This window comes from Balaenoptera physalus (genome assembly GCF_965194825.1).
Source record: "Balaenoptera physalus genome assembly, chromosome: 7".
Lineage (NCBI taxonomy): Eukaryota > Metazoa > Chordata > Mammalia > Artiodactyla > Balaenopteridae > Balaenoptera > Balaenoptera physalus.
This window is the reverse complement of record NC_138886.1, coordinates 26,277,144-26,293,767: the sequence shown is the minus strand read 5'-3', so window position 1 is coordinate 26,293,767 and position 16,624 is coordinate 26,277,144.

The window sequence follows — 16,624 nt, the reverse complement described above, 5'->3', positions numbered from 1 at the left end:
ACACACGGGCTTCCCTGGTGGCGCAGTGGTTAAGAATCTGCCTGCCAATGCAGAGGACATGGGTTTGAGCCCCTGGTCCGGGAAGATCCCACATGCCGCGGAGCAACTAAGCCCATGCGCCACAACTACTGAGCCTGCGCTCTAGAGCCTGTGAGCCGCAGCTGCTGAGCCTGTGTGCCACAACTACTGAAGCCCGCATGCCTAGAGCCCACGCTCCACAACAAGAGAAGCCACCACAATAAGAAGCCCGCGCACCGCAACAAAGAGTAGCCCCCGCTCTCCTCAACTAGAGAAAGGCCACGCTCAGCAATGAAGACCCAATGTAGCCAAAAATAAATAAATAAAATAAATTAAAAAAAAAAAAAAAAAAAAGAACACACACACAACAAAATCCAAACTCCTCAGGCCAAAAGAGAGTTTTCAGACTACAATACCTAAAAATCACTGGCAGGTGAGCAAAGAGGCACCAGGACATTAAGATGCTCACAGTTACGTCCACTGTATGTGAGACACAGCCCTGGCAAATTTTGATGAGAGGTGAGAAGAGGGATTTAGGCAAAAAATGACTTCTAAGTAAAAGAAAGAAGAAAAGGGCAAGAAATGTTATTACAAATCTGAAATTTGAGTTGGTCATTTTAGGTCTGAATTCGTGGCTGGTTGGTAAGTAGAGCTACCCTCTGACCATGTTCCAAACAATGAGCTAAGAATTTTGCAAACAGTTTCCTTTGAAAAAAAAAAAAAGGGATTCCCTGGCAGTCCAGTGGTTAGGACTCCACTCTTTCACTGCCAGGCACCTGGGTTCGACCCCTGGTTGGGGAACTAAAATCCCACAAGCCAGGTGGCGTGGCCAAAAAAGAAAAAGTTGATTTTGTAGTGGTTGTGATGGACTCTCCAGCATTTATTTGTCCTGAGATGATTGGTCTATACCAGTTATGATAATTCCATCCTTGTTACCAGTCATTACTTTGTGAATAAGCTGCTAAACCAGTGGTCTTCAGATAAAATTTCCCTTGCTCCTAAGCCACAGACACTGGAATGTGTGGCCTCTACTTCCCTTCAGAAAGTAGTGAACCCTGAAGATGATAATGCTGAAAGATGGAAAGAACATTAGAGTCATTGAATCTCACAATGGAATCCACTGTGCCTTTGAATTTCTAGCAATGTGAAATAGCCAGTTATCTTACTGTTGGAATGTCTGTTACTTGTAGTCAAAATTATCCCAACTGATGTAGTCTATTAGCCTCATTTAAAGACAAGAAAAGTGGGGCTTGGAGACATTAAGCAACCAAATCACACAGGTAATAAGTAGCCAAGTTGGGGTTTGAGCACATATCCATCTGATGTAAAAGCGCAAGATCTTTTGTTTCATTTGGTTTTGGCCACACCATGTAGCTTGTGGGATCTTAGTTCCCCGACCAGGGACTGAACCTGGGTCCACAGCAGTGAAAACCCACGTCCTAGTCACTGGACCACTAGGGAATCCCCAAAGCTCGAGATCTTAACCACAAAACAAACTGGACTCACTTGCCCAAGTGACTTGGTCACTGACAATCACTTTACCAAAAATCTCTTTACTTCACATTAGAAAAGTGACATACTTAACAGTCACCAGTAAATTACTTGACCAATTCCCTTTTTAGACCTACCAGTCCTGTTTCTTATGTATTACTCTTTTTTTTTTAATTTATTTATTTAATTTATTTATTTTGGCTGTGTTTGGTCTTCGTTGCTGTGCGCGGGCTTTCTCTAGTTGCTGCAAGAGGGGGCTACTCTTCGTTGCGGTGCATGGGTTTCTCATTGCGGTGGCTTCTCTCGTTGCAGAGAACGGGCTCTAGGCATGCTTATGTATTACTCTTATATTTTTCATTCAAATACAAATTCATGCCCTCAAGGAACTCAACATTGAGTCCAGTGGTGCCCGATTCTTTTTGTACTTGTGATACACTCTTTTTTCTTTCTTTTTTTTTTTTTGCCACACTGCGCAGCTTGTGGGATCTTAGTTCCCTGACCAGGGATTGAATCTGGGCCCGTGGCATTGGAAGCACAGAGTCCTAAGCAATAGACTGCCAAGGAATTCTCTGTGATACACTCCTAAATACTAGAAATTTGGGTGTGCATTTGAAGGGTTTAAGTTTCCTTCATCAATCACAAAGCACTGTCTCACTGTTGGGATAGAACTGTGGACTGGCTTCACATAAATTTCTGATCTCTATTCATTCCTGGGCTTCTGTTGATAATTCTTACCTTTCCCTGTAGCAAATAACACCCTGTTTTATACCACATTGCACAACTTGCTCAGCTCATCATACCTTCTGACAGAAGTCACTATAATAAATGTGTATACTCAGTTGTAGCAAAAATAAGCCTCACACTTGGAGCCGATGTTGGTAGTGTATCAGGGGAAGATTCATTATCTATCTGCCAACCTTAACACAACAGCCAAGAATCACTGATCTGTTTAAAGAGACAGATTTGTAAACAACTAATTACAACATAGTCTAAGGGATTCTAGAAAGAGAGGTTAATGCAGAGGATGGAACAACTTATTCTTCCTAAGGGGTTACCAGAGAAGGCTTCACAGAAATGTGAAATTTTGAGCTGGACCTCAAAGACGAAAGATGAATAGAGTTATGCCTACCTGAGAAGGCAAGTTGGATGGAATGTGGAGGAGAGGATTCCAGGTGAAGGGAATAACCTGGGCAAAGTCATGGTGGCATGACATTTCCTGTTGTAGTCACAGAAGAGAGGGTTGACCAGTGAAGCTGAGCACTGCTTGGATCAATACTAGGAGAGGGACTTGCCTGATGGTCCAGTGGTTATGACTCCGTGCTCCCAATGCAGGGGGCCCAGGTTCAATCCCTGTTCAGGGAACTAGATCCTGTATGCCACAACTAAGAACCCACATGCCTCAACTAAATATCCCGCACGCTGCAATGAAGATCTCGCATGCCACAACTAAGACCCGGTGTGGCCTAAACAAACAAATAAATAAATAAATAAATATTTTTTAAAAATACTAAGAGAGAGTATCAGTCCATGATAAATAAATAAATATTTTTTAAAAAAATACTAAGAGAGAGTGTCAGTCAGTCCATGTCCAACAATAAGGAGAAGAGAGCCTTGTAAGGATACCTATGAACTTTAAAATAGAAATAATAATTATTATCCCTAGATATATAATAAACCCCACACTTTAAAAGAAGTTTTGCATGTATTATCTAAGTTGGCATTTACAATGACTCATTATCATTTACACTATTCTTCAGAAAGGTTGGATGTCTTGCTGATAACCACACAGCAAATACTCAGCTTAAACTTTAAGTAAAATGTTGATTCCATCTCCCCTTCAGCAAGAGCTGAGCATCTCCCCTTGAGCACCTCAAAAACTAACCGTCATGGGGAAATTAACATGCACATTTATACTAATGCCAATGAACAGAAGACAATTGCTGAGTAAATCAAGAAATTGGGACAATAGTACATTGCTTATATTCTCCAAAACTGCACTCTTCTAATAAAAAAAAAAGAAAGAAAGAAACATTGTGAGTGTATCTAAGATGGAAATGGTAATATTTCTCTAAATTTCAAAATTGTTCATTTTATATTTAACAGTATTGCTGTCTAGATTACAAAGTAAGTTACACTCATTTTATAAAATTTGAGGAAAAAAAATTTGAGGAAGAAAAGCTCACTTTAATCCAATCATCTGTTTATATTTTGATGCATTTTTTGTTTCTGTGTATCGATGTTATGTATATACATATGTAACTCACTGGCCACCAATTTCTTTCTCAGATTGCTCATCCACAGAGGTGGAAGAGAAGACAAGCAGACTATCTGAATTATGTAAAACACTTCATGCTGAAGAAGCCACAAAATAGGATTGTTAGGATTGCGACTTTGAGAAAAGTCTCACTATTGGAGCAAGCAGAGTACAGGGAGGAGAGCTTGACCCAGTTCAACTGAAGACAGCTGAACACTGAAAGCATATTTAAGCTGCTGGTCCTTCTCAAACCCAGAAATCCCAATTGGACATACCACAGTGAATAAAAAGGATGTCACTTGGAGCTATGTTCTAATAGGAAGTCACAGCTCTGTGGTCCCAGTAAGGATGGACTCACTTCATGAATGTAAGACCAGGCATTGCTACCACTTGTTGGTCCCCATGACCTAATTTGAATGTTACGTCTGAATTGCCAAAAACATAGGGTCAGAATGTGTTAAGATACAAATGTGAACAATGAGATCTAAAACCATGAAGATGGTTGTCAGCACTAAGATAGTGGTCAGTAGGGAAGTCAGAGACCAGGAGGACATTCTTTGGATCAGAAAAGAGAAAAGGCTAACTTGCCTTCTCATCCATGCTTCCTATGAAGGATAAAATCTTAGACTAAGATCAACCAAAACGATGTTCTGAAAAGAACGTGATTACCACTTGAAATAAACAAGCTAATCCATGAATCACCTCAGTCACCCCAACTGGAACTACCATGCCCCCCCATCATCCCTGGATGGGAAGGACTGCTACATATGCCCCATCTCTGTGCTTATGCCACCACTAAGCATCACTTCTGTAGTTAATGTAGCTTCCAGCTTCAGGATCTGGTTCCCATTCGTAATGAGTAAAGGATCCAATCTCTACACTTCACAGCTAAAATTCTCTCTCACCAGTGGTTATAAAATCAAACTATTTTCATGGGATTTGTCTCTGTTGGTAATGGTCATCACTTTTGTAGATGTCAGCTTTGGAAACCTCTGAGGATCGTCATTCATCCCTGCATGATACTTTCAATCACGTAAGGAATATTCAGAAACGTATTGATCACATATATGCCAAGCTTCATGTGAAGTGCTAGGAGGAATGACAAACTAAAAGAAAGTTTACTCTTTCCGCTCTCAGCAAGCTTGAAGCCTGTTAAGATAGACATGAATAACACAAGAGCCAGATATATATCAGAGGAATATACAACTAAATACTACACGGTGAGGTGGCCACTCTGATGTACTAGAGGAGGATAAGACCCTGTGGGCTATAGACAGAGCCGTCTAGTGGAAAACATACTGAAGTCAGAAGCTAAGTTCAAGTCCTGGCAGCACTACTTACTAGTTGAGTGACCTTGGGCAACGTTGTTGAGCCTTTGAACTACATGGCTTTGTCCTCTTCCTGCCATAAAACTCTGTAACTCTCCATGACTCATCTTGAGTTACAATGAAGGTGAAATAAACATTGTATAAGTAGGGAGGAACAAAAGGGCATTCAAGATAAGAACAATGTGAACCCAGAGAGCGATGGATTGTGTGTGGCAGGGAAGACACTAAGGCAATGACAGTAATGCCTTCTGGATTGAGAGTTAACAAAACTAGACTATTGTCAGGCCAGGGCTCCCATTTGCTCTCCTCTCCCAACCAAGGGTCCTCCTTTAATACAAGCAGGTTCAGACATCAGAACCCAGCCACACCTAGACAGACATCCAGACAGGTAAAATGTAGAGTTCAGAAGAGCTCTGTTCTGAGTACTTTAGCTTTGTCAGGAACCATATGGTTGCTTATGACAGCAACGCATTCCAACTACTTTAAGTAGGGAAGGATTTATTGAAATAATACAGGAAGATGCTATGGGATCTAATTGTAGAACCTAACAATCAGGCATCACATGATCTATAATGTCATCAGGCACCTACTCATTCCATCTCACTCTCTGAGCCAGATGGTTTCTTTCTCATTCTTTGCTGTGCATTGACTTCACTCTCCTCTTCCTGCACACCAGCTTGGTCATTCTTGTCCCATCCATCCCAGGACCATAGCATGGATTCTGTCTCTAACTCTTCATCAATGTAGCATCTCAATGTCCAACACAGTTAGGCTACAGTTTTGTGGACTCATTTAAAATTTTAAGGAGAGCATCTGATTGCCCAGTGGCCAGCTGATGGATTTATACGTTCTTGAAAACTCCTCTAATTATCAGAGGTTGATAGAACATGGAGTATCCAGTTCTGGCTCTTCCATGGTTTTGAGTGGAATAAGTTAAGCCAAAAGGAGAATTTAGCTATGACAAGCAAATCAATTATTATCTTTGCTACCAGCTATTATAATTTAGATATCTTGTGGGTTAAAGAAGACTATGTGAACTAGTCTAATTACCTATCATTTATAACATATAATTTTTAGAAGAAAAAATGCTTCAAGTTCCAAATTGAAACAATCTTTTTGGGAAAATCTATTTTTAATTCGGGGGCCATTTCCGTACAATGTCTACCAACTAAACATGGCATATAAAATGAAAGCATTGGCCAGACTTTGTCTTAACTTGATTCCACAAGGATATTCCTCCATACCACGAAATCTCTAACACTCTTGAGCAGAAACCTATGCCTTTATGTGGAGAACAAAAACCAATCATTTAGAAAAGAATTCAGTGGCAGTCCAGTGGTTAAGACTCTGCGCTTCCACTGCAGGAGGTACGGGTTTGCTCCCTGGTCAGGGAACTAAGATCCCACATGCTGTGTGGCATGGCCAAAAAAAATCACTTTTGGAATGGTAGATGAGTGGCTGAGAAGGTAAGATGGCCATCCTTCCTCCAACACATTAATGAGAACTTCAAAAGAAGGAAACTAACCTTTGTTTGATGTCAATCATATGCCAGAAACTGTACCAAGGGCTGAATAGGCATTTTCTTATTTAATCTCATAAAATCCTAAGAGGAGGCTATTATTAACCTCACTATCCAGACAAAGGAACTAAGACTCAGTGAGGACAACTAACTTGCACAAAGTCACAAAAGTTGTGTAGAGTCAGTACTCAAAACAGGGTCCATCTGACTTGAAAGGACATGCTCACTCATTTCCCTCCCTCACTCAAATCAGCATAATGGTAATGGACATGGACTGTGAAACTAAACCTGGATTCCTACCCACCTCCATCCATCCTTGACCTGTCTTATGACAGGGGCAAGTGAACCTGTGCCTCAGATCCCTCAGTAAAATGAGAGCTATTTAGAACCTATTCCAAAAAGCTGTTAGGAGGATTGAGTTTAAATATGTGAAGTGCTTAGAAAAATTCCTAATACAACTTAAGCACTCCACCATTCCCTTTGGTATATTCCATTGGGATTCCTGGGCTTGAGAAGTACCAGAAACTTAGATATGTTCTCAAGGTCCAGATGTCTTCAGTTGGAACTGAATCAAGGTCTCCTTGCAAACCCTATTTGCTCCAATAATGAGACTTGGAGCAATCCTATTTTGTGGCTCATTCAGCATGCAGAGTTTTACATAACTCAGATGATCTGCTTGTCTTTTCTTCAGCATCTGTTGATGAGCAATCTGAGAAAGAAATTGGTAGCCAATGAGGTACATACATACATACATATATGCATAGAAGCAAAAAACACATCACAACTATTGATCTTATTATCCCCACATGGCTCTAGAGACTGTGATCCATGAGCAGGTGATTGATACTCTGAAGAGGGAAGAAGCATTTGCCTAGATCTGGTTATCAGCACACAACAGTATTTGCAAACTAGAAAAAAAATGTGTTCTAAATGTTGAAGAAATGTAAGGAAATCCAAGAGAATATACTTACCCAAGGAAACAAGCTGAATGTCTGTTAGCACAGACATTTTAGAATGAGAGTGGACCAAATACTGAAGAAGTAGAAGAAGGAATGAAATATGCTATCAGAGTCATCTTCAGTTCTGGCCCTAGGAAGATAAACTAAGTAACCTAATAGGTGTTTTCCATCTTTGAATTCTATGACTAGAATAACAATGAAGGTGTTAGCTCAGAATTTGGATGCTACAGCCAACTTAGGTCTGCAGAAAGAAGCTTTTATATTACCTACCCACACTGTGTCTGGCTTAAACTAGTGCTGATTGATTGCTATTTTTGTAAGTGCTCACCCACCATAACCATGTTTTTACACACTGTGTGCAATCCTCATGCACACATGCATACAATTATAGCTTCAGATACACGAGCATTTGTGTATAGATAGAGTTTGAAAGGTAATGTTCATCCCTGATGCCTTGGTTCTGTTTTACATTCAATACACAGAGAATGAAAGCATATTTCTTTTAGAAGGGAAAGAAAAGTAGTAGTTTGGAATTTATGGGTCAAATATTAATTCCCTGAATATTTCAGTAAATGAGTATTATACTTGTAACTTGCAATGTTTATCAAAAAGTGGTAGTGTCTGTTGGGAAAAAGAGGCCAGCGGGAAGAGAAAGCTGTAACTTCCTTCAGACTTCATTATCAACATCACTTGGCCTACCTATTAAAATTATGATGATTACGTCTTTAAAGGTAAAAATATGCTTATACTGATCACATTAATTTTCTTATGGTGGTAATGAGTTTGAATTACAAGGTAAAAATACTAAAATTAAATAACCACTAACGGTCTTGCAAAGGTTATTAAAAATAGAAGATTTCTCCAGATGGTCTAGAAATTATGCCCGTTAAATAACATATGGGTCAAATTCCATGATCTTAAAGTCAATAAAAGTATATATTTTTTGTTATACTACTTTTTATGATATTGCATGAATAGTTTAAACATAATATTAAATGAACAGATCTTATGATATAAAATGAATAGATTATTACCTGGGGCTTTCTTATCTTTTGCAAATAGGTATTTGTTGAAATGGAATCTGACCCACATGAACAAATTTATTTTTATGGATGTGAATCTGATATGGCAGAAACCCTTTCAAATTTCCATGTCACATGTTCTTTCCATTACTAAACACTTTCAAGGATATATTCTAAGTGCATGTAAAAGTTATTTCCACTGAATAAGGCATTAAATTCTATATGAATCTCAAAAGGTGGTAAATTATTATAAAATACTAACTCAAACTGTTGCATTTAAAGACACTCATTGTGAAATATATGGGTGCATGGGAAAATACCTGAATAACTATTTCAGCATTTCATTCTAATTTAATTAAGCTTAGAATCCTTCAGTTGCAGGAGATGATTATCGCCTATTCAGCCTTTTTGTTTTTCCTTCTCCCATTGTAGTCTAGGGACATTAAAAATAACTTTCTTGCTTAGAGTCTCCCACCTTGGATTTTTCCTCTAGGTGCTTGAGTTTACAAAAAAAGTCCTAGGGCCCTATTATGTGGAGACTCTCATTGTACATTTAAGACCAGATAGCATCCTCTTCTGTAGGTACCAGCCAGATGCTGTGTTTAGAGTCTGTGCAACCCTCATTCATTCATACATTCTTTTTTCAGCTAATAGGTATTCGTTGTGCCAGACCCTGTTCTGAGCGTTTCATGTGGCTAAAGACAGAATAACAGTCAAGTAAGGAACAGAGAAGAAATCCTTCATTCTTGAAGCAAGGCACTGATTATACAGTGCTTCCTTTGTTAACAATAATTGCTTGTTACCTTACAACGCTATCCTTTAATTAGAAATGCCAATACAGGAAAATGTTAACTAGGTCTCACACCTATTATCAAATGTAAGATATGTCAAAATCACAAGTAGTTGTAGAAATGCACACTCCTAATAATAATGATGAGAATAATATAATAATAATAGTAACATCTACCACTTATTAGTGCTTCGCACATTCTTGACACCATGACAAACACTTTACATTTAACCACTAGACAGTCAATTCTCTTAGGGCAGGAAACATGTATGTGTTTTGTTCATGGCTACATCTCCACTGTCAGGCAAATTGCAAATACTCAAAATATACTTTTGTCAAAGGAGCGAAAAGATGAATGAATGAATCCATTACCTCATTAAATTCCTGAGCGATAGGTATTATTACCTATCTTTACAAATGAGTAAACTTAGGTACTTATGAGAGAAATGCAGTATGCATGGCAAAACTAGGATTTAACTCCAGTTCTGATTTACTCCAAGGTCTGTGGTTATAATTACTCTGCAGAATGTCTCCTGGTATTGTGGCTGCTAAGTTTCACTTTCTCATTAAATTAAACATACTCTTGATTAAAATAAGCATATAATTCTCTTTCATTTGATAAATCATTTTGATCACCTACTATGTTTCTCATTTTTTCATACATTTCATACTGTGACCCAGTACACTCATACACACACACACACACACACACACACACACACACACACAATTATCCTTAAATATGACTAAAACAAAGGTTTAATGAAAAAGTCACACCCTTACCTTGTGAAATCTACTCTACTGCTTTTTCTTCTGTTGTGCCCTATTCCTTTCCACTCTATAACATTATATTTTATTTTTTTAAATGTTGGTCGCAACCCACAAAAATGATTTCATGACTTACAATGTGACAACACTACTCTGGGAGAAATCCAAGTCTCCCTCTGCTCTCCCCAGCTCCACTCCTGGGGAGTAGACCAAGCTCCAGTCATGGGTTAAGACCAAGAACCCACAGCTGGGCCATGATACAAGGAGCTGGAACTTTGCAGGGAAAGAGCCAAGGGAGAAACAGTTTTTGACCCTGTGTTGAGAAATACTTGAGGGGATCTTGCTGTTTGACCTCCCCATCTTCCTTGGAAGGAACGCTTCTCTGTCCTGTAAATCACTTCCCCTAGAGCCAGTGAGATAAGAAGGCTTGGGCCTTGTCCTCACCCTCTGCCAACCTACTCCACCCACAGAAGGCCAACGGAAAACTCAGCTTAGCCCAGAAGAAAGAAGCCTGGGCAGATGAGCAGCCAGCCCAGACACAAGCAACTCTTCCAGCTGGCATGTCATCCAACCCGATTCCTAACACAGGAATTTGGAACAAAAGCCCAAGCCAACAGAAAAATATAGTAAATCGGTAGGCTGCTGTTGGTATAACTTTCCATTGGACACAAATTCATAGGCAGTGACTATGGATGGAAGCTGTGTTTTCATCTATCCCGACAGAGAAGGATTCAACTGTCTTAGTGAGAGATGATTCAGGCCTTACCCAGGAACAGAGGTTGTGGGGATGACAAGTGGAAGGGAAATCCAATAAACATCTCTGTGACATTATCAGCTGGATTTGAAGCCCAGCTGGATTGAGGAGGGGAGGAATGACAGAAAGGGGGGTGTGGGGGACAGGGGGTGGTGAATTTGGCAGGGAATAGCTCCAAGGTTTTCAATTTGGGAGACTGGGATGGAAACTGGATGTATTCTGACATCAACAAGGATAGAAATATGGGAAGAGGAGGAGGCTTCATGGAGAAAGTAATAAGGTGTATTTTGATAGAGGTTCATGTCGGGGAAAATTCGAAGCAAAGGGGCAAAGATATTATATTCTCCTCTCCTGAAGTATTCCTATTTTTTATGGAAGGAGGCAGAAAATAAATCAATTCATTATTACACATTTCTGGATTCAGAGTGAGCTAAGATACCCCCACTTCACATGTCAAATGTAAACAGCAATACTTAGACACTTAACCAAGTTTTCTTGTTACCTCTTCACTTACAAAGCTCACAACAACTGGGAAATACAGGGGTTATCACTTGCAGTTTGTAGATGAAAAGCCTAGACACAAAGATTTTAAGAGGCTTGCCTGAAATCACATTTAGTTCTGGCAGTCTTTACCACTGCCTGTTCTACCCTGCAGCCCCCTCTTATTAAACAGTGAGTCTGTAAATTTGATCATGAGAAGAGAGGGGAAGGTGCCAGCTGAGGAGGCCCAAGTGGAAGAGTCATCTCTAAAAGGAATTTGGAATATTCCAGAAGACAGGAGTGAAAGACATGCCTTACTCTGATCGTAAGATAGAATAAAATTGTGGAACATAAAATCTAGGCCATTAGAAAACATTTTCATAATTTGATGCTAGTTATGTTATGAAAGACAGCCCCAATGAAATCAGTCTTACAGCTTTACAATCACTCAGAAAAAATCATTTCAGAAAGAGAAGAATAGTAAGAGAATTAAAATGTTTTTTGCTTTGAACACTCTTGTATTTTCTTAGGCAGAAGAAGTTTTCAACCATTTTGGAAGCATGTCAATTGACGTAAGTCATATATGTTTTAGCTATTTCAGGAAGGTTAGTGTGTATGAATGATGTTTTTATTAACAATTTGTTTAATCTTTTTGATGTAAAACAGCTGAGTCAGACTTTCCCAGTACACCAGTGCTGTGGAGAAGGGAGAATTTTGGATTCAGGGAAGTTAGGATTTTAAGTCTGGTTCTACCACATACTAGTTTGCTGACTGCAATTGGACAAGTTGTAGCAGAATTCATCTGAGCCTCAGTTTCATCATCTGGTAAATAAAAATAACAATATCCACCTTACATATTGATGTAAGAATTAAAAGAGATAAAAATGTATACAAAGCCTTCAGTCCAATGCTTGACATAGCAGAAGTTCAAGGAATAGTCGCTATGATGATGAAAAAGAATGAAGAAAAAAATAACACTATATGCCAGCTTTGAAAAGATGTAGTAATTTTTTAGGTCACTAGGGTAAAATTCTTTCTGGAAGTTTCAATCTTTTAATAAAACACAATCAATACATGCAAAATATATGTTTGGTTCTAACACTCATATTTTGGGTAAGCATGGAAAAGACACCTTGTCTTCTTTGGCTCAGATTTTGCAAAACACCAGGAGAAAAACACTTACTTCTGACCTTTCCAGAAATATAGTGAATATTTGCTTTTCAAAGATCAGACGGGGTTAGAAGTTAGAAGAGAAGTTCTGTTAGAACAGAAGTCAGTCCAGCTCTTCTCTTCAGATCAACACATACACATTCATAATCATGCATACAAAACCAAACCAAACCATTTCAGGCAGATAAGAGGTAAGCCTTTTTGGTCTAGGTTTTCAGAAAGGAAATGTGGCCATACTTCCTTTCTAGAGAACCCATTAAGGTATTTATCAACCTACACTATTGGGAAATTTTTCCTTAAAAATAAACAGAATGTCTATCTTCCCAGTGTATTTCCTCATGTTCTAGCCTTAGCAGTGTTCATGTACAATTGGTTGCCACCTTCTCAATAGTACCTCTTTAAATATTGGAGGATTTATAACAGCTTCCTCTCACTCTTTCCCAGGACAAGTCATCCTGGTGCCTTTAACCTCTGCAGAGCTTGCTGGAATGCCCTGATTCTATTCAAGTGCTTGGCACCCCATGGACCTTAATAAAATACTCTGGACAAACTGGCTAACGGGTTGACTTTTGCCATAGATCTTATTTCCCAAACTTCTAAACATGCCTGTAGCTTTCCTGTCCAAGTTCAAATATAGTATAACACATCACAAGTGCTGAGAAGCAGGAAGTCCATCACTGGATCTGGCAGTGCAGTCCTGAGTGGAAAATACCATTTGTTTCCTTGAAAATCTATCCTTGGTAACTGGCCAGTAGGGGAGCAAAGGGTTAATGCTGCCATGGAAGAGCCTCTCCAGCCTACCAGCTCTCAGAGGACAGGGAAGGGTGGTAGGGACTGGAATTCCTGGTACTACTGAACAGGAAGTTGGAGAAAAGGTCTAAAGGTCTAATGGCCTCCTAATTAAGAGCTTCTACTCCACAACAAGTTTATAATCAGGAGTTGTCCTACAGGAAGAAAAGGAAAGGACGACAGCAAATGGGAAAGTCACTTTTGTATTGAGAACTGGCCAGCCTAGAGGATGGAAGGCAGAAGACCTTTCCAACATGTTAAGAGCCAAAAGAGTACCTTTTAGTGTTTGTTTTGATTATATTTGCCTGTAACCCAGCAACTGGACCCAGATGCCAGGAGCCCAAAGAGAACACTGCTGATGACTGGTGTATGGAAAGAAAAAGAAATCCTTTTGTTTTCTTACTTCTATGGTTCTTCTCAAGGTGAGTGAAAAGGGCTAGTAAAGACCTTTTGAAACTGTTTAGAACCCTTACTCATTTTTCTAACAACAGCTGGGATGATTTATAATACCACATGTTCTCATTGGTGGTTTCCTCTTTTTTATTTCTGAAGACAAGACACAAGTGGGAAATGTGAATCCTGAGCCAGAGTTAAGCTCATCTTTTAAAGCAACCGAATGAATTTTCCAGTTACCATTCTCCCCCCTCCCCCGCAACCCATCTTGAGGCTTTCCTCCCTGAATCCCTGAGTTCTCCACCGTACAAGGATGATCATGGCTCAGTGTCACTCGAAACTTTTGGATTTCGAGAGCTCCATGTTGCTCAAGATTCCAAGTTGCTTTTGCTTAATACATTCCCTTTCTCTCACTGAGAAAAACAAAAGTAGTATATTTAATGTATGAAACTCATTAGAGCTATTATAAAATCACACCCAAATTATCTGAGACAAAATTACATTATTTCAATAGCTATATAGAAAAAGGAGAAAACAAAACTAGGTCATTCTTTTTTCTTTTTTTTTTTTTTTAAATAAATTTATTTATTTATTTTTGGCTGCACTGGGCCTTCGTGGCTGTACGCGGGATTTCTCTAGTATTAGGTCATTCTTGATAATCTTTGCAACTAGGTAAGTCTTCTTTCTTCAAGCTAAATCCCTCCTCTTTTAGCATTTAATTTCTCTTGTTCTTAACTCCATGAAAATAGGGAAGAGTGTGTGTGTGTGTGTGTGTGTGTGGTGGTTGTGGTGGTTTTATTTTAATTTAACCATCATCACTCAGGCATTTGAAGATAAGTATTACGCAGATGCAGACGTAGAGAAAGGACTTGAGGACACGGGGAGGGGGAAGGGTAAGCTGGGACGAAGTGAGAGAGTGGCATGGACATATATACACTACCAAATGTAAAATAGATAGCTAGTGGGAAGCAGCCGCATAGCACAGGGAGATCAGCTCGGTGCTTTCTGACCACCTAGAGGGGTGGGATAGGGAGGGTGGGAGGGAGGGAGACGCAAGAGGGAGGAGATATGGGGATACATTTGTATATATAGCTGATTCACTTTGTTACAAAGCAGAAACTAACACCATGGTGAAGCAATTATACTCCAATAAAGATGTTTAAAAAAAAAAAAGAAGATAAGTATTCATACAATCCTTAACCTCTTCTTTTCTAGATGAATTAATCCAAATTCTTATGATTTCACCCTCCCCACCGGGTCTTATTTGATATGGCAGAAAATAACTTTGAATTAAAATATTTGATTATTTCTTAGTAAATTCAAAGACTCCTAGAATTTCCCATGATATGTTGACTTAAATGGAGAAATGACAAGTAAATTTCATTTCGCTGACTAATTTGGTGAATGGGGTTTTTTGATTAATCAAATATTCTCCATATATCAATATGCAAAAATTTTGAAATATATCTAATACTAAAATTATGTGCAACAAAAACTTAACCACTCTGATGATTCAGCTGGCATTTACAAATCCTGCATTACTTCAAAAGCTGTTTTTGAGAGTCCATTATGCAACTTCACATTGGTAACCTGAAATCAATTGTGATGGGAGTATTTACACCACAGTAAGCAGTAAATTCTACAAAAAGACCCAATTGTTAAATATTTAGTAGTGTACCATTGGCTTCTAGGTCACTATTACAAACATAATGACCAACTACCTATAAAATTCTAATTCAAAAATCTATACCCTCAAATATGCTGCAACAAAGTAGAATAAATAGAGACTAAATGAATAACCAGTCTGCAAGTTTTGCTCATGCAAAAATGCAACATGATTTTAATTATCATTAGTAAGTATTTTCTAAAATTTAAAAAAAAACAAGTTTCCTCATTAAATGTGAGCAAAACAATTATACATGCTGAAATGACAATGTTTTAAATCCTATTAAAAAGGTTAAAGGAGCTTTACAATGTAAAGAATCCTTGAAAATCAGTAAGAAAATTTCACAAAGTAATACATATGGATACTAATTTTGAAAAAAATTTACATATTGTAATAGAGACATATTTTTAAAAATCAGATCCTCTTTTATCTATAAGATTGGCAAAGTTTAACTTCTTTCTTTTCTTTTTTTTAAGTTTTTGGCCCCATTGCACGGCATGTGGGATCTTAGTTCCCCGACCAGGGATCTAACCCACGCCTCCTGCATTGGAAGGCAGAGTCTTAACCACTGGCCGGCCGGGGAAGTCCCGAAAGCTTAATTTCTTAATAAAAACATCCAATGTTGATGCAAGTGTAGAGAAACAAACATTCCTACACAGCTAGTGAGATCATAAAGTATCAAAATTTTCTGGTGAAGTTAACAATGTGTACGAAAAGCCTTAGAAATATGTATACTCTACAACCCAGAAACCCTCTCCAGAACTTTATCCTAAGAAAATAACCAGAATTTTGAAACAACTAATTATTCAACAGTATTAGATTGCTAAAGTAAATTAGATTATTAAACTAATAATTAAAACAGTTTTCCATTAAAACAGTTATGTTGCATTGAGTAGCTCATACAGCATTTCACATTTATGCAAACAAGGTAAAGGTCAAGTAGTTAAGTCTGACGGCAACAATTTTAGGGAGCTAAGTTCAGGGCACATCTGAGACCCACACAGAGCCAAAAATTAATACAATCCATCTTACCTAATGTTGGGCTGCACCCCGCAGGCCTATAAGGCCTGCACTTGCCCAGCTTTAAGACTGAAGAAAGAGCCCAGAGTCAGCAACATCAATGGTTTAGTGGATGGGGCCGGGGCTTACATGTTTGAAGAAAGGTTCTGGAGCAACCCTCCACCATAAGCTGCAGACCGCGGGCAGGACAGGGCGGCAGGCTT